The sequence below is a fragment of the Coturnix japonica genome, chromosome 13 (assembly GCF_054131305.1).
Source record: "Coturnix japonica strain WE chromosome 13, WE-NBRP24, whole genome shotgun sequence".
Taxonomy (NCBI): domain Eukaryota; kingdom Metazoa; phylum Chordata; class Aves; order Galliformes; family Phasianidae; genus Coturnix; species Coturnix japonica.
The window spans coordinates 14,782,456-14,801,908 of NC_140675.1; the positions used below are offsets into that span (position 1 = coordinate 14,782,456).

The 19,453-nt window shown below is 49.2% G+C and overlaps 2 long non-coding RNA genes across 2 annotated transcripts in view; one reads left to right on the plus strand and one right to left on the minus strand.

The window, feature by feature from the left end:
* Nucleotides 1-19,453, minus strand: part of LOC107320718 (uncharacterized) — a 138,435-nt gene that overhangs the window by 26,052 nt on the left and 92,930 nt on the right. The gene's annotated exons all lie outside the window — the stretch shown is intronic.
* Nucleotides 5,819-9,437, plus strand: LOC116654094 (uncharacterized). The gene is made up of 3 exons (XR_004309002.2): nucleotides 5,819-5,915; nucleotides 6,169-6,319; nucleotides 7,589-9,437. It is a non-coding gene; the product is annotated as an uncharacterized LOC116654094 (long non-coding RNA).

Sequence of the window (19,453 nt, forward strand, 5' to 3'; positions counted from 1 at the left end):
GAGAAAACCTGATGTTGAATTAAAAGCTGGAATAAAAGGGTAACAGGAGGAAGTACTTTACTCATGTGAGCTGTAAGAAGTGGGAGGTCTCAGTGCTGCACAAGCACCACCATACAGCCCAGGTGTGCTCTGCATGAACCAGGGCTCTGTGGTGCCCGAAGTGCACATAGCACTTCCCCACACCAGGGCTGCTGGGGAGCAAGCAGGAAACTTCTCATTGCTTCTGTCCAGGCTGCAGCCTGCTCTGACTTTCACATTTTGTAGGCAATTAGCTGTCAGCTGCGCTGGCAGGCAGGGTGACTTGTCTATAAATGGCAAAATACCCTGCCTTGCTCTGTGCTTTCCTTGTTAGACACAGCGGTGAGCAGAGCAGGCAGTGGAGGGGGGTTCCACAGCCTCCATCACATTACAGTTGCCTGTATTGAGGCTGCTTCAACAGTGGTGTGTGTCACCTCTGCATCTCTGCCCTCATCACCTGCACTGTCCTACAGAGGCATGCAAAGGAACTGCACGGAGCAGCCAGATTGCTCCAAGTATGGGGACACTGCAGCTCCTCAAAGGAGGGCAAAAAACCTTTCCATGCAGAGCAGGGAAATATGACAAGCGAGGGTGCAAAGGTGGGGATCCCTTCACTTGCATGTGGTCAGCCCTCAGTCCTGTCCAGCACAGGCACTGATGTCAGGAGACAGAAGTGTGGGGGAAGGATGCACTGTGATGCCCTACCACATCGGTGCTGTGTTCCCACCCCAGTACCATTGTCCATCCTCAGCACTGCTGGTGGCACCCACGGGGACCATCATTGAGTCTCAGATAAAACACAGGGACAAATAGATGTAAAATGTGCTGGCATGGAATGAGCTCTGTGAGCACATCTCTCCTGTCTCACAGTCAAGACTCAGCTCTGGGGATGCGACTTTGGGGAGAATGAAACTCTCTTCAGCTCCGAACTAGAGAATGAAGATTTTCTCCTTTTAAAATTCATAAACCAACACAGGCTGTAAGTTAAAAAATAAGGTTCTCCTATTTACATATATCACTGAAACAACCACGGTGCTTGTTATGAATTATTTAGCATAATGCACTTTCACATCGGCCCTGCTTACTCTGCGGCCTCCTCTCAATTAGGCGGTTATGGCAGAGGGGTCAGTAATAACAGGTCACTTAAAATGTAAATAAAAGTGGCAGCGGGAAATATACTGGAGCAGTTATTTATGCTGTTCTATTGCTGCAGAAGTGTGTTTATGAAGCCCAGCATGTTCCCTCGTCATGAAAAGATCTGTTTAGCAAACTGAGAGCTGAGCATTGCACAGAGAGAGCAGAAGTGCTGTGTTTGGGCACTGGCAGCCAGAGTACAACACAAAGCCCTGGGGCATGCACTGAGCCCTGCCTGTGTTGGGGCCCTGCACTGATCCATGCCCATGTCAGGATCCTGCACTGGTCCTTGCCTGTGCCAGGGCCCTGCAACGAGCCCTGCTTGTGTCAGGCTTTAAAAAGCACATGATTCAAAGCAGAAGTTGGGAGTGTCCACCTGAAGCAACTTAATATTCTTGAAAAGCACAGTTCATTGAGGAAACTGTTCCCCATTTTGGTCCAAGTTGATCTCTTTGATCACACAGAAAGTTGGCTTCTGTTTGGGTTTTACAGTTCTACTTGCTTCGCTGAAGTTTTTGAGAAGTTGTTTAATGTCAAGGCAATGTTCTTGGGCTTGTTGAGCTGCAAGCAGACAGCAGAATCAGCTGCTGCATTGCTCCCTGGCAGCTCTCCCAGCTGGCAGCAGCTGCTGTTCCACTCCATCCTGCATGGCATCCTGGATCTCTGTCAGAGCAGCTCTCAGCTCTGTGCCTGCAGGAGCACAACTGCCAGCTCTACTGTGAGCACCTGAATCTACAGCACCATCACTGCATATACAGAAGGTGGGCTCCCAGGGACGGCGCTGGCAGCAGCCTGGTGCTTCATCCTTTTGCTGGGCAGAAATTGCACTGGTCTGCCAGCATCATCCTACAGTTGTATTTACCATAAGAGGGAGTGAATCGCATTGAAAATCAAACTGCTGCCCAATGGAGCTCTTGGTTAGCAGGCAGCAGACCCCTGGGATTGTCTACAGCGCAAAGGGAAGCACAAGAAGAGGGGCATGGGGTTTCCTCACCAGCCCCACACGTGTCTTTGTAAGTGAATTTCTGACTCCATTTGCCCCTGGGGAAGACGCAGGTGGTGCAACTTCGCTTTTCTCTTCACCTTTGCAAAAAGAAGGTTCTGAATTATAAATCACACAGAGAGGGGCAGCTTCATGAGCAGTTCCGAGGCATTTCTTCCCCTGGAAAGGCAGGAAGCCCCAGCAGGGCCAGGATCCAGTTGATAGGGTGTGGGGCAGCCCTGCGGATGCAGCCATACCCCACACAGCCCTGCAGCCAGCGCTGGCTCTAGGTTTAGATGTATTTTTTTCCATGAACTGTTATTAGCCCTGTATGGGATGGTGATAATAACAAGCCATTAATAGGAATCTGTTTGAGTGCCACTGTGTGGCAAGATCATAAATTAACGGCCATTTCATTTATTGTCATTTTACCCGTAACAAGATGCTGATTTTCCTCCTGGGATAAGGAAATTGGTCTGTGAGACCCATAAATCCTCACTGTGGTGGGAAGCTGGAGCAAGGTGTGGGATTAATGGGCTAATGACACAGATGTGAAGGCTCTTAAATTGTGCTGCAGGCAGGGGCTGGGGGAGCAGCATGTGCCATCTCTGGTGCCAGCCATGCTCCAGAGGTTAACAGCGAGTTCCCGCAGGTGTCAGACCACAAGGATCCAGATCTCTCCCCCAGCACATCCTCACTGTTTCTATTTTCTGCCTGAGGAAATATGGTTTTAAAAGGCAGATCTGTCAGACTAAAGTGGCCGAGGATGTCGTGCTGATCTGCACCCCATCCGTGGTGCTGCAGGCAGATGCTGCCTACACTGCCCACGGCAGCTCATGGTCAGCCATGAAGGAGAATTGATTTCTTCTGCTTCCTTCATCTGGAGCAGAAAACAAAAATAAATGCTGGAAATTTATGGGGTCCGTCGAGCTGAAATGTTCCCTTGTGTTATGTTCTCCCTATGGTTCCTGCGACTGTCTGCTGAGGACCCTCACCCAGCATGAGGCAGGAGGTCCTGCTGGACACAAACCCTCTATGTGCCTGGAACAGCCCAGAAGTGCCAGGGGGGTCCCATAGAGGAAAGGGAGATGTGATGGTAACCTAGAGAGCCCAGCATGCAGAGCAGAGCTGTGATCCTGCAGCACAGCACCAGACCAGCATTCTGAGAAGGGCCCACAGTGTTCACTTTTTCTCTCCTTGCATAATTCAGCAGAGTTTTCATTTTAAATGTTGCTATTTTCTCACTCAGATGAGAGAAATATTAACCGGCCAATTTTTGCTGTTGCTGTCACCGTCCTTTTCGCAGCGTGATTGCCATTGGGGGATTTATAGTCCTCCCTGCACCTGGGTTATTTGAGCTCTGCTTTGCTGCAGGGCCAGGGCAACAATAAATTTCTCTCTCCTCTTGAACATGCTCTAATCTCTCATTTTCTAATATAGCGTTAAACCTTGAAGCAACCCATGCTGGTCTGGGCTGCCTGTGTTACAGTCGAGCTGGTGAGCTGCTTACTGCTGGCTGGAGCACTCATTTCCAGAGTGGAATTGGACAGTTCTACTTCCCTTTCCTATGACAGCTGCATCCCCAGGCCGGGCTGTCCCTGTCCCCATCCCCAAGCTGGGTCACTCCTGCAGCACAGTCCCCATCAGCAAAATGGCAAAAGGGGTCCCAGCAGCAGTAGCTCACAGTGTCAACAGGTGTCCAAGTTGGACAGTGTGTAAAGGATGGATGGTTGGATGGATGGACGGATGGATGGATGACTGGGTAGATGGATGGGTGGTTGGATGGCTGGGCAAAGGATGGGTGGATGGGTGTTTAATCTGCTGCTGATCTCATTACAGTAAAAGAGGTGGACACAGCATTAGGCTTTCACTGGCTGAGCTGTTAGGTGAATTACGGCGAGGTTCTGTATTGCGGTAATATGATTTCTTCAATATATTCTGTTTGGATTGGCAGGTTGGTCTCACTCTTTCTCAACTGACTGATAAAGCACTAGACAGGGGATTAGTCCTCTTGGAAGCTAAAGAAAGAGGTAATTTGGGTTGTTTATAGCCTGCAGGGGCAGAATCAAAATGTACAATACCGAGAGAGTCAAACTTTTACAGCATACGGCACAGCTATAACTCAGAGCAAGTATCAAACATTACAGTCCTGTGAAATGCATTCCTGTGACAAAAGGCTGGAAAGGCAGAAAGAATGAGAGGAATTAATCTGTTCTTGGGACAAATATTGTAATGAAGACAGGAAGTGCCAAACAAATTAACCCTTGCCTGAATGAGTTTTAGCATCAGACTCTTTGGCGCAGAACTTTGTGTCTGTGCAGGAAGGGAAGGAGACACTGGGGAAGCTGATGCCACTTGCATGTAGCAGCAGCTCGAATCCAACCTTGGCTTTTCCTCACTAAAAGAATAACAGCTTTTCCTTAACTGGGTTTTGGTAGATTTTCATAGCTATTAAATCTAATTGCTGAGATATAGTTATAAAATTATAATTTTAACCATGCAATTTAGATGGAGTAACCGGTCGTCTCTTTCTGTGATTATCCCTGATTATTAAATGAACAGCTGCCTCCAAATATGTTTGCAACAAACTAATTCAATGAGTGCATGTGCCTGAATATTCATGCCCCTGATTTGCGGCACAGAGTTTTAAGACTTTTTCATTGTGGCTTTAAAAGTTAATTCATCTTGACAATTTAAATAAATACACTTCCATCAGCTTTGGTTAGTGCTCCAGACTTCAGCACTATGTTTGGCAGCTAGCAGAGGTGTTCCAGTTCTCGCTTTGACGTCCACTTGCAGCAGAGCATATTCAATGGAGATCGACATCAGTGTTTGTGTTGCTTTCAGGCTTCTCCCATGTCTTCTCTGTCAGCGTGACAACCCTTCTCCTTGCAGCACTAACAGAATGTGACAATCTATAGTCTGTTTGTTTTAGCTCTTCCATGAAATTTTGCAGCCATGCCAAGCAGCCAGGAAATAACCTGCCCTCCCACATGCTGAAATATGGATCAGGTTGGCCCAGGCAGCACACAAGGTGCAGTTCACACACCCTTCTCTACCTTCTGACCCCAGCAGATGGAAAACACTTACCTGGAAGCTCGATCCAGAGGAAGTTCCCTGCCCTGCCTATACCCAGCATGGCATAGGCAGCCCATGGGGGTGTATGTATTGCCATAGGACACAGTGTGGGGCTGAGCACTGGCACCTCTGCATGGCACCCACCAACCCCAACCAGCTGTTCACATTCACGTGAGGTTGCAGGGAGCACAGCTGGAGCAGAGCAGTGCAGGTCAGTGTGCACTGGGTGGACACACACCTCCCAGCACAGCCCACAGGAATGTTAAAGTGCTGCTGGCTCTTCCACACTCTGTTTAGAGTAAGCTGCAATTTTACTGACTGGCAGAACACTTTAATAGTATTCATCGCGTGGTGCAGTTTGGATAATAAAGTGTACCACCCTGTTCCACAGGTAAATGCCCGAGAACAGCTATTCCACATGATGCTGCTCACACTGCAGCACAACAGCTGACCTCAGGGGTCTTGCAGCCCCCACAGCAGCGTGCAGCCTCTGAAGCCTGGCAGCAACACTGTGCACTTGGGAATGCGCTGGGATTTACATAGTTACTGGAGAGAAACAGCTGCCGCTCAGGAAAGAGCCGCAGCTCCCAGGATGCATTTCCTAGCGCCTATTAGGCAAATGCTTGCAGCCGCGGTGCCTCGGTTGGACCAGCAGTTCCCCCAGCCTCCCCCATGGGTACACGGAGCTGCTCGGCTGGAACAGGTGAGCACCAGCCCAGAAAGCTGAGCATAGCATGGAGCAGTGGCTGGTGCAGCCTCTGGCTGCGGTGCCTTCCCCACGCCCTCACAGACACATCCCTTGGGAAGCAATCACCATTTTAAAAGAGTATCTCTTAAAAGCTTTTATTAAAGATCCAAGAAAAAGAGAAGAGAAAACCCTGTCAAAGTATTTGAAATGTAAAGTAGGGCTTTCATTTTAACAGCATCCCTTTCTCCTTTTGTCTTTTTCTGTATAGAGGTTTCGCAAGAAAATACACAGTTTGACAGACTTTCAGATGATATTAAAGAAGGCAAACTCTGATTGAGAGCCAAAGGAAACAGTTTAATTGAGACGGGCAGGAGCTATTGGACCCTGACCTTCTGTTCTGCAGAGCCAACCAGAATCAGGTGGGTACACACACAGCCCACCACTGCCAGCCCACTCTACCCAAACCCAGTAGCCTTGACCCCTTCACAGCCACTGCCCTGCAGCAGCCCTGTCCCCAGGGCCTGGCTTGGTGCTGCAGGAGGTTTCCCAGGGCAGGGGTGGGCAGGAAGGGGCCAGCAGTGCTTCTCCAGCTCTGGGATGATGTTTGGTGTGCAGGGAGATGGCCAAACACAGAGCAACAGAGTGCAGCTGTCTGCAGAAGTCAGATATGAAATACAAACATGTGAGGTTGCAAAAGGGCCGTGCTGCTCTGCAGAAGAAGCAGAGCAAGGAGAAAAGGGAAGCATGAAGCACGTGGAGTGGGGACTGCCAGGCTGCATGCTTGGAAATTGCCTGTTGCCACATCCAGCCCTGGGCACAGCTGTACAGCTGACACAGGCAGCAGTCAGAGCACTGCTCACTCCTTGGTCCCCCAAAGAGAAGCTTGAACAACAGATTCAAGAGCAAAGAAAATGCACGGCAGTGCCCAAAGTGGTACAAAATAACACTGCAAAATCCAAAGGGAATGTTGGGATGCCCAGGATAGCCCCACGCAGCAGCTCAGCACAAGCCCTGAGCGTGCCCAAAGCTAAGCACAGGACTGCTAGGGGCAGCAGTGCTAGAGGTACAAAAACAGGCACCAAGAATTGCTACTGCTTTTCTAACAAGAGGTGATAGATTAAAAAGCTAGTTAAAAATTCATCCAAGAGAGACGGAGCTTCCCAAGCATATCGGAGTTAATATTTATAAAGGGGATTGTTGCTCATTCTCAATTATCCTAAAAGCTGGGTACAATTGATGCATTGAAGAAACCGCAAATATAGGCATGTCACGGGAAAACCATTCTGTGTGACCACTAACAAAATGCAATCAGATCTGCAACATGTGGAGCCAATTGATTTTCAACAAGTTATACAATGTAAACAAATGATTGATTCTTGGGCTCCTTTTATTTCTGAGCAGCAGTCAGAAATCGCTCCAGCTCCTCGGAGCAGGTAGAGCTGGTGGTAAACAAGGGCTGCAGCGGGGCAGCACGCCGTCCTTTCATCAGCCAGCAAACAGCAGGAGCTTTGATTTTTTTGCCAGCCCCCTAAGCAGCCACTAAATAATCAACAATTCCTCAAGTAAGCAACTCCCCGCTCGTGTGAAACCTTTCTGTTGCCAGTGGTCATGTCAGACCGGCTTCTGCCTTCAATGAGAGTTGGGAGGTTTTTATTGCTTTTGCATTTTGTCTGCTCTGATGTCTGCAGCCTTCCTCTGATTTACACGAGATGGATGAGACAGGAATATCTCCAAGAGCTTTATCACTCCTCTCTGTCAGCGGCTGCCGCTAAGTCAACAGTGCGATGGTGTGTATCTGGACGGCGAAGCACTGAGGTTGCTCACATCGTTCTGTGCTCCCGCTGAAACCAATAAGCCATCCTCCACTGCCTCTGCCCGCTCCCCAGCCATGCCCCGTGGTTACAGCAAATTAAATCTTACCCCTAGACTCTCACCAGCAGACTTCCAGCACTGCAGCATATCCGCTGCCCCATGGAGTGCAAGGCGGTGGGGGGCCAGCATGAGGTGCACAGCTCAGCATCACCTACCCCAGGGGCACAGCACCCCACCAAGCACAAGAACCAGTCTCTTGGCATGGGCTGTTCTGGGACAGGCACTGCTCAGGCTCCACATCCTGCAGCATCAAAGCATCCCACCATCCACTCTGCTATGCTCTGTGCCTCCCCAGTTTTGTTTAACAGCTCCATCTCCACAGCGGTACCCAGAGATGTGTGCAGCAAGGGTTGCTCCATCGTCCCTGTGCAGCACTGCACGCCTGTTGCATTACAGCCATAGCCACATGTTGCACGTCCTGTTTCACTTATCCCCTTACTACCACTCCTTTTTCCTCCTCACCCACACCTGCAGAGCTCCACAAGTTGTTCTGGAGCCCATTTGTAGGCTGAGCATTGAGTGCTGCTGCAGTGCAGGGCCCTGAGGGTCCTCAAGTTGGGGGGTGGCCACCAGCCATGTCCCAGTCCCCCTTGGTGACAATGGCCTCAGCAGTGACTGTCCACATTTCCCAGCCTGGGAGAAGAACTGCTGTGTAAAAGAACCTCCTGGGGAGGCCACAGGAGGAAGCAGGACAGCATGAGCAAAGTGAGTGCTGTGATCTGGGCTGGCAGAAGAAGGGACAGGAAGAAAGTAGCAGGAGAGTATCTGGGCAGGGAAGAGGTAAGACACTTATTCCAGTCTTGGTTGAGAAATTCAGAGCCCATTCCCTGACAGCAGAGATACATAAACAGATACGGATGACTCCTTCCTGAGAAGGAGCCCCTCTTTTCCAGGACCTGCACACTGGGGCCCTTCTGGAAGCAGCCCATGGCAGAGCCATACGGTGCTGCCATCCCACCAGTGCTGGCAGTGCTGCCCGTGCTGTGCCGTGGGCATGCAGTGCCTGCAGCACCACACTCTGCCAGGCTCAGTGCCCGCTCCTGGCACCAACGTCTGGCACCATTCCTTGCAAGTGGGCACGAATTCATCCCAAAACACAAACACAGGGGGAGGCAGCAGTCATCACTTGTGTGGGCACTGAGAGATTCCTGCAGAGAGGGACTTCACCACGACCGGGAGAATTTCTGCTCAAAATTAAAATGGTCTTTTTAAAGCAGATTAAAACTCATTATGAAAGCAGCCGCCAGCAGCTGTGATCTCACAGCAAAGACTTTCCTGATGCCTTTAGAAATTGCCCCGTTACCACTGTAACACCAGCATGATTCTGCCTCTTTCTTTCAAGCTTGCAAGATATTTATATTTCATATAATTCCACAGAGCTCAACTGTGAATTGCTACAGTGTTCTTTTTCTGCACATTAATGGTATGTGTGTGTCCAGCACTAACCCTTATTGCCATGTAATCTGTACGACGTAATTAACCATGTAGAAACCATAACACATTGCATTTGGAAGGGTTACATCCAGTTAATTTAATTGACTAATAACATGTTTTCATTTAGCAGCACGTACTGTATTTCCAGTGATTGAATTAATGTCATGTTAACGGCTGCTTTTTGCAACAACATTTGGCATAAATTGCATTAAAAATTGATGTTCGTACAAATGTATTTTGAATACAGCTCAGCATGGGGTCTGGAAAGCACTCCTGTTGCTGATTGCATCCACTGGGATCACACATGGAGCAGCCCCACTCCTACCCTTCGCCTCTGCTGCAAGGGCTGGAGGGGCTGTACAGGTGCTGCCTCCAAGCTGCAGAGCAAATGCTTTCCTCTTGTCAGCCTGGGGCTTACAGCTTCCATGCATGGGCTGCTGACATGGATTCTAGAAAGATTCTGTGCTGAGAGGGACTGCAGGAGGAAAACTGCAGGCAGAGCTGGAGGCACCATTGCTCATGTCCATCTGTAAACCTGCACTGCCCTGACTGCTGCCTTCCTTTCCTCCCTGCAGCTATGGCAGCCTCATTCCCCTCCACCAGTGTTTGCGTATGGTCCTGAGAGGTGATGGATGCTCTCAGCCAGCAGCTGCTGGAACCAGCTGGGAACCTTTTGTCCTTGGTTGCTCTGGGAGGTGTGAGGTCAGCTGGCAGACATGTGCCACCTAAGGCTGGGCCTCCTGCCCTCAGCAAGATGGGAGCCTAACACTTTCTCCTCCACTGAAGGAGACCTCAGGAGCGATTCCATCATAGACAAATGTTGGGCAGCGTGGTTAGAGGGTAAGATGGGGGACCAGACCTGCTGTGCTGGAGTTCAGCCTCCAGCAGGTGCTGCATTGCCTTTGCCCTGTAAGGCTGTAAGCACTGATGCTAGTTCCAGGCTGAACTAAGACAAGAGCAAAATCTGCAATAAAGGAACAGAGGACATCATTGGCAGCACTGCCAAGCAGCCCAGAGCACAACACATTGGAACAGGCAGCAGAACCCAGTCCACGGGCAGCACTGGGGCAAGGGCATGGCCAGGGCACAGCACCCCCACTCTGCACATCACAAGGCAGAACCCGGCTATGCTCCTGGGTACCGCGGGCAGGGTGCCTTGGCTTAGGGCAGGCAGCTGCTGTGCACATTGCAAATGCACATAAATAAATCATCAGCTCCTCAGGCTGCAGCCGGAGCTGTGCAGGGGAGAGGCAGGCAGAGCTCCCGGAGCTGCAAGGCTCCCTAACAGCACTGGGGGCACTGCACTCACATGGGGGGCATACAGGGGTCCTTCTCAGCAGAGTAGGGACAACCATTGTGGATGGCTCCCAGCTCCAAAGCACATATCACCACACACACGCAGGCACACGCACACTTTCCTCCTCCTCACAGTGGTTCCGGAGTTTCTTTTTCTTTGTGGTGAATAAATAACAAGAGCTGGGTTTTGATTATGCATGGCAAAGATGCTGTTTTGAGGGCTGCCTGTGATCCCAAGGAACCTGCTCACTCTGCCTTTGTTGTACAGCAGTGCTGGTAAGAAAAATATGGCTTATGAAATTCAAGGTGCGGAGTGGAGACTGTCAGTGCACACGGTGAGCCCACACTGCCTTCTTCCTTTTGTGCTTCAATCTACGCAGCACACCCTGGGCTTGTTATTTACAGGCAGCATCTTCTCTGGCTGCTTTGCGCTGCTCCCTGAGCAGAGTTAGAGCGTGCCAGACCGAGAGCGGCGCGAGAGGTGGCACGAATACAAAGGCAGAGACTGCTTCAGATACACTGCCTCGCAGCTCCGCTCTGTCCTTTCCTTTTTCCCTACACTAAACCATCTGCAATGCACAAATCTGACATGTAAGAGCAGAACTTCCCCTGCAGGTGCAGTCTTCTCCTCAGGCCACAGCCTGTTACTTGTTTTTACCTGCTAGATGGTGGGAAGGTTTCTGCCTCCATCATCCTCAGGCTGCTTCCCCTTCAGTCTCCATAGCCCTGGGCATGGCTGATGCAGCCCACTTTGTTCCAGCACTGTTGGAGGGCCCTCCCCAGCTGTTGGCAGCCAGCAGGAGGGCCCCAGCACACAGGTACCAGGGGAGCCCCTCCTGCCCCATCCTTCCCCAGGAGCAGCAGGTTCTTCTCCCAGTGTCCTGCTGCTCCAGGCAAGGTGACAACCGAATGTCCCTGCATCTCAGTTCCAGTTAACCTCTAGGTCTTTGGACATTGATCATCACCACGCTTTTATCAACAGATGTGGGCATAATTACATCAGCCTAGCAAAGAGGATAATGTCAGCAGCTGGGAACCTGGTGAGGGAAGGCTGCTCCGAGCACCTTACAGTCAGAGCTGATAAGCTTCTCATTGCTGTTGTGCTGCCAGAGGAATGGACAGGAGCAATAATAACAGCGATAATCTGGAGATCTGAGAGAACCTCTGTGAGCTCACAGGAACCCCAACTATGGACTGCAGCCCTCTTCAGCCAGAGCTTCCCCAATCTCTTCTTACACAAAACCCATGTTTCTGGTTTGGTTTTGTCCAAGGTGGGATTCTCTCCTGTGTGTCTTTCCAAGTTTAGTGCTTCAGACCAAATGCCATAGCACTACATCAGTACTGGCACAACATATTTCCTGTTTGCCCCTTTGTAGATACAGGATCCAGATGAGCTATGTCCCATGTATTTTCAGCACTGTACAACTCCATCTCTAAGAAACAGTACAGGAAGCACTTCTTGCAGAGCCCTTGTGTTCAGTAGGAAAAGCATTACCTGCTTGCAGAGATCATGTTTACACAGACCACATCTCCATTACAAACCATTAACAAATTGAAGTCAGTTATAGAGGAACATTAGTTGAGGAAATCTCTGGAAGGTGTGGCTGCTGTTGGCAGCCCTGGAGGTGCAGAATTTGCTTAATTTAAAGCAACAGCTGAAATGAGATTTACTGGAGAGAACTGTATCTAACATCAGAGTGAGTGAACAAAATGCTTGAAGGTCACTTTTTTTAAAGTAGGTTCAAGCAGAATAAGTAGTACAGAACTCGTGAATGGCATTTTTACTTTAAAGGAGCATCTTTTGTTTCCTTGCAGATTTGCAAACAAATTCAGTGTTCTTAGAGGGGCATAAAAGCATTAGACAGAAGCAGCCAGGCAACACACGGGATTCCCAACAGCTCTGCCAATGCACCTGCATCCCAGTGGATGGCCATGTCAGCCGAGGCACCTCATTCTCTCCTGCTGCCTCACACCTCTGCTGCCCTGCTGCCTTCTGGGGAGTGGTGCCAGCCCCAGTGGGCTCCAGAATTCACAGGCAGGGCAGCAAGCACTGACCCCCACGGACTGGGTACAACTCACCCATGGAAGAGTTTGCACCAATGCCACGCAGATGCCACCAACGCTTTCGTCAGGCTGCAGGTGGGCACACAGGGTTACACAGCCAGCATTGGTTTAGTCTCACCCTGCACTACAGATCCTGAGTGCTGCTGTACTTCCCCAGGGTCGGGGGCCACAACCATGGCCCCAAGGAGGAGCAGGGAGTGGGAATGCAGGGAGCTCAGTTGGCACAGGCTGGATTCACATCCAACTGAAAAATATTCCCTATTTCACCCAGATGGATCTCAAACCAAGTGTTTTAATTCTATGCCCAGCAGTGCAGTCTGTTCCCACTGAGAAGGAAGGGGTTTATATTGAGAATCTTGTAAAAGCAAAGGGAAAAAAAAGACAGGAAAATTGGTGGTTGTAGTGGCACTTGTCCGGGAGCCCGGAAAAACAGGAAAACAATGCACAGATACACTTGTGCCTTTGACAGCCTGATATCACATCTACTCACAGACATTTAGAATGCCTTCAAAAAACATATTTTTTCCATCTGTGTAAGCACCGATCATGTGATGCAGCAGAATCCAAAGGGGCTGTAAAAGGCACCACTGCAAACTGAGCGCACTCCACAGCCCTGGGGGAGAGGCAGTCCCCCTTTCTTGGTTCGCAATGTTCTTTGCAGGTTGGACAGGCTTCATTTTCTCTCTCATCCAGATGTTCTTCATTAGCTCCACAGGAGAACAATCCCGTACACAGTTTGTCCTGTGGCAGGGGGATGGGCAGAAGCTTGGCTATTACCAACAGCTCCACCAGATTTAATCTCATGGCAACCATGACCTATATGGGAAGAGCAGAGAACTACCTCTTATGCAGGTGCAACTCAGCCCAACTGCTGTGCTGCCTCTTAGTGAAGTTTGCACACAGGGAGGAAAAGAGGACTGTCTTATGGATTACATTTGACAGACACATGGTGAGAAAGGCACTGCCAACCTGCAAGGCACACAGTGCAGCAGAGAACAGCTTTTGCCCCAATGGGAATAACTGCTGGAAAGCAAACTTCTGGCAAAAGGGCAGTTGAGGAGTCAGCAGGCAGCAAGGAGCAAGGTGTGGGCTCATGCCACAGTTAAGGTGCTGCTTCTGAGGAGTCCCTGGCACAGTGCAGAGCCAATCTCTGCAGATTTCAAAGGCAAATCAGCAATTCTAGCTCCATCTGAGAACCAGCACAAACAGGACTGACAGCCCAAACTCACTGGAACGTGCCTTGCTCATCCCCAGTGTGTCATTGCAGTCAGCATCTCTGCTGAAATCGCTGGGAAACAAAAGCACATCCAGAGAAAGACTTAAATCACAGAACCATACAGCAATTAAAAGTCATGCTCATAACAGAGTCATTAGTGCTGATTCTCACACTCTTTACATAGGAGCTGCATGTAATAATCATTTCAATTAAATTACGTTTCTCCAAGGTGCATTAACCACTTTTATCCATCCGATTAATTGGACCCATCTCTACTGCATAGAGCAAAATTGCATCACTCCAGAGGGAAAGCAGTTAATAAAACGTGTTGTTGCAGTACTAATGCAGGAACACTTTGCTATCAAGCACGTGCACTCACACACATTTATCATGAATTGTCTGCTCAAGCACAGACATGTGGCTTTGCCTGCACGCATGTAGCTAAGCACACCTAGCAGGAACACATCTGCTCTTGGAAACGATGAGCTGCTCAAGGCTCGCACATTTTGCAGCATCAGCATCTCCAGAAGATGTCCTCCAAGTCCAGGGCTATCAGCCAATTTTCTTTGCTTCCTGGGACTTCACTCCCATGCCCCTTACCTCCCTATGGCTCTGCACAGAGTTAACGGTGCTCTTTGTGCTGCCTGGAGTCTCCAAAGGAGTCCTTTCCATCACCCACTGCAGGCACTGCATGCAGCCTTTCTGTGGCTGCATATGCACTTTCCTGTGCTCTCCTAATTACTGCTGTGTGATGGGGCAATTTTCCAGTTGCCTGGATGCCACATCAGCGTGCTCTGATCCTGCTGCTTCCCTTCCTCCTAGGGTACAGCACCTGGCAATTCTGCTGAAGGCAACAGCTTCAGTAATGGAAATTGCACAGGGCCCAATTTGTGCAGGAAGAGCTGACCTGCTGCCATGACCTGGGGGTGAGATTTTATTTACTTGAGAGGGATGAATGTTTCCATGCAAATTCTTCAGGCACTCAACCTCAATCTTCAGACTCTTCTCAACAAGAAATGAAGGGTGATGCCTCCCACACAGCAAAGGAGACATCAGTGCTGAATAGCAGCAGTGAAGGGGAAGCACATGTAAAACACAGCGCATGAGACACCTAGATGGGTGCATGGTGGTCACAGTGCACTTGCAGTCAGTTCACAGACAGCACAGCAGGGCACATGGGATGGAGCCCCAATGTGAGCTCCCAATAAGAGGCAAGAAGAGATCTTAAAACTTTGCCTGTTGGCTTTTGTAAATAAGATTGTTATCATTGAATCATTTGAGATGGAAGGGATCCTTGAAGATCATCTAGTCCAGCTCCCCTGCAATGAACAGGGACATCCACAGCTCCATCAGGCTGCTCAGCACTTGTTTCAGCCTGGCCTTGGGTGCTGGTTAATGAGCCCAGATACTTTGTCAAGATTGCTGTTTCCCTATGAGAGCAACTATCCCGACACCTCTTGGGAACTACACGATTGCTGCCAAAAGTGCCCATGTGAGTAATGCCCACATGGACTTCAGGGAGTTGAGCTGGGATGTGAAAATGGGCACTGGAACCTTACCAGGTTCCCCAAATCAGAAATGGATTGAATGGAGCAAGAATGAGAGATAGATGGCCTATGCCACAGGGGTAGAGGTTTATTCCAGGATGCTGCCCAATGAATCTCTCATCTGCTCTGAAGGGAATGCACAGGGATGGCAGAGCACATTTGTGTATCTACATGCATGCAACTGTGTTTTAAGAGGGCAGCTGTCTCATTCACTCTCTCTACAGACACAGGTAATACAGCCTGAGCAGCATGCAGTTATCAAAACGTTATAAATTGCTACCTTTTAAATACTGTAGTAATTTGCTAGTCCATTATGGCAGGAGCTGCGGGATGCAAGGAACACATGGAAAAATTATGCCTTCTGCGTCACAGTTGACCTCCACAGCTGAGATGCTCTCAGAACGGCTCCATTATGTCAGCCTACCCTGAGCAATTAGCCATCCATCAGAGCTCATCAGCATGTCACAGGGCCGTGGAAGACACCACACATTCCTGACAGTCCCCTGACCAGAAATGTTTCCTGCAAAGGTGCAGTCCATAGTCATGTTGATATGACTGCTGCTGCCTGCACACAGCTCCCAGCACAGGAAACCCCAGCTTCTCTGTAGCCCCTGAAGGCTCTCTCCTGTACCTGAGCCTCCATAGCTCCTCATAACCATGGCATGCAGCTGTTTATCAGCCCAATATTTCTCGCAGTTTAGGGAAGGGGGTAGCTCCAGGCCTATCCAGCTCACACTGGGAGAATTATGTCTGCTATATTGTTTTTGTGCAAGGCAAAGGGTTATTTCTCCTAACCCATGTTTATTTTCTGCACATTAATCCCTCTGAACCTAAACCTCTCATTTATTTTATGTGCTTAGATATTTCCTCATGAGTTGCAGGTGAAGTCCATATCCTGGCACAAACATAAAAGCAAATGCAGAAGGAATGTGTCCTGGCAATATACACATCATCCCTGAAGATAAATCTTTTCTTGCTGGGAAGGAAAATGCATACATTTCAGGACACGAGTAAACACGTAAATACATGATGTGCTACTCCTGGGCTTTCTGCTCAGGAGGCAACATGACAACTTGCAGTTCCTAGAAAACTTGAAAGTAACTTACTTACACACTGCTTATTAAAACAGCAAATCCTGGGGAACAGCTAGAACCCAGGAAACGCACACAGTGTGCTGCCATCACATCACAAACACCAGATACACATGTTGCTGCCATTCTGGTCTAGGAAAACACTGCAGAATGCAACACTGTGGTGTGGGAGCTGCTGGGCTCCCAAGCAGACAGAGGAGTGCTGGCTGGCTGGCAGAGCCTCATGGCAGGGTCATCAACCATCCTGGAGTCCTATAGGAGCAGCCTGGCTGCCTGCTGCCCTCCTAGACACCCCCTGGGGTGGTGGGTGCAGCACCTGTTACTGCAGGGCAGCACCAAGCAGAGGGCAACACCTCTCAGGTTTGTTTCCTCTACATCCATTATTTCTCACAGGAAACACTATCACGGAGCTCTGTGGGATCGTGAATATGAATTGCTTTGACCTCACTTAGTGTGATATGGCGGAGTATTAAATCTCTATTTTTCAAGCATTAAGCCGGTGTAATAGAAGGATGCTGCGAGCAATTTGCAATAAGATGAAGGGATATTACTGTCCTGGGAGACAGACAATCCAACCACATCCACAAATTGATAACAGAGATAGTGGCTTAGGTTCATCCTAGCTATTAATTAAGGGCATGTTTTATGTGGAAGATAATAACAGCTTACACAGGCAGGTACTTGTTGGTCTTCCCTTCCCTGTTGTGAGCAGCGTTCTTGGAGCTGGAGTGCAGCCAGGTGGGTCAGCATACCTTGCTGAACCTCAGTTCACGCACTTACATCTGAATCTCTGACAGGCAAAATTAATTTCTCAAGCCTTTAGCACAGCAGTGTTGGAGCCGCTGTGTGCCTGTGCGAGAGCTGTGCTGCTGGGAGCCGCTGTGCAAAGCCCTCCTCCCAGGGACACGCTGAAGCACGGCCAGAGCAAAGAGCTCACAACTGCACTGACAGCCAACGAGTCTCTAGCCACTAATGAGCAGCTAACCACGTCTTGAGCTCTTCCTTTGCCCTCAGAACTCACTGCCTCATTATCTGACTGATCCCCAGCTCTCAGGGAAAGGAACCCAGAACCAGATCTTCTTCTTTCTTGCCTCAGCATTTCTCATCTTGGCTGCTGGCATCACCCCCTCAGCCACAGCACGGGCCCCTTCTCCCACCCAGTGCCCTCAGCAGGTGCTGTCCTTCCTTCCCTTGCAGTGAGTGCAGTGGGACTTTCACAACTCCCAGTCATTGATTCAGGTTGATTACAGGGCCGCTACCTTTCCTCCTAATTACCAGCAGAATATTATCCTCTTACAACCTTCTGCTCCTGCAGTAAGCCCACAGCATGCCTTGAAAGCTGATCTCTGTGTCACCATGTAAGATCCATCGCTGCTCCCATTTCACTCAAGGAATCGTGTCATAGATCGCACTCTGCTCCCCTGGGCATGGCCAGCCCTGCTGAAAGGGAACATGGTGTCAGACTGCTCTTCTGGAGAGTGCCTGCCCCGCTGGCTGCTGCCCAAAGTGTTTTGTAGAGCTGAATAATGCAGATCAGCAGTGGAAATTCATATGTAACACTGGAGGAGATTGTGCAGAAGTCCTGTGTGACAAATCAATTAAAGCACACTTTCCTACAGCAGGTACCTATGGAGAGGAACAGTGTCAGAGACAGATTGATGGGATAAGGCTGGGGAGGCAGAAGAACTCTTTATTTTTTTTATGCTCCCGGATGGGGTTAGAAAGCAGCTGGAGAATTGCAGTGGGGAGGACAGATCGCTCTCACTGACTGCTGCCCACCCCAAAGCCCCGCAGTGGGGCTCACTCATAGCTCACGTGCAGGCATTTGTGTAAAATCACACTCAGAGATGCTGCAAGCTGCCAGAGTAGGGGTCTGAGACTTTACAAATGAAGGCAGTTCCCAACAGACTTCCCTGATCACACCTCCTCTGCCCACTGCTTTCACTGGAAGGGAAGTCCAGGGCAAAGCAAAGCCCTGGGAAACAAAGATGTCCCACAGTGCAACAAAGCAGTGCACATTTGGCTGTGTCCGAGATGGACAAGATGGGATTTGTCATGCGCCCCAGCATCTCAGTCCAGCACTGAGCAGAGGCAAAGGCCAAGGGAACAGGCTGCTAGAGAAGGGCAATGTGGCCAGTGGGGAGTGAGGCCAAACCATGCAAATCAAAGGGAGAAAAAGGACAAGCTGGGACTCAGACCCCAGGCTAAAGAGGTCCTTCAGCAACACCTGCCCACAGACTGCAGACCCAGCTGGCATGGAACCTCAGTGCTTTGCATGCCATACATCCATACCACATCCCAGGCTGCTCTTTGAAGCCAGGATCTCTGCTGTATCCTGGCATATCGTGGATTACAACGTTTCAGGCTGCCTGCTGCAGCTCAGCTGTATGTCTGATCTTGGGTGAGAAATTTCTCTTTATACCAAACTGTCTATTCAAGTCATAAAAATAGGCCTTTTTTCCTTCTGTAAGTGCAACACTTTTCATATTTTTACTTCCAGCTGTCTAGATAGTATTTCACTTTTTTCATTTCTAGTGCTCGCTCTCAGTTATTTAATGTGAATTTCTAGGGCATGGTGCCCTTAGCAGACATCAGAGCAATATAACACAAGAAATCAGATATATACTGTTCCAGGAGAAGGCAGGAACAAAAAGACAAACTAGGCTCTTAATACATATGGTGCGTTTGATTCATGGGATATAGAAAATTGTATTTGATTATATCTGTAATGGATACTCGTAACTTTAGATTAGGGTTATGCTGATGGCCCAACTAATGGACACTTTATTGCAGGAATAGATTTCATCCCATCATATTTTTTTTTTCCTGGTATCAATTACTTTGAATGTTTAAACATCTCATTTCTGTTTATTGCTCAATTTTATTTTCTAAAAAAAAGAAAAAATAACCAAAACAAAAAAAACCAACAAACCCAACCAACACGATGCCCCTGGTGTTCCCCTGCTAAGTTGCAAGGAACCAGTTTGCTCGCTCCTGGAATCTGGAAGCATATCGTCATCCACCAGGTGCACA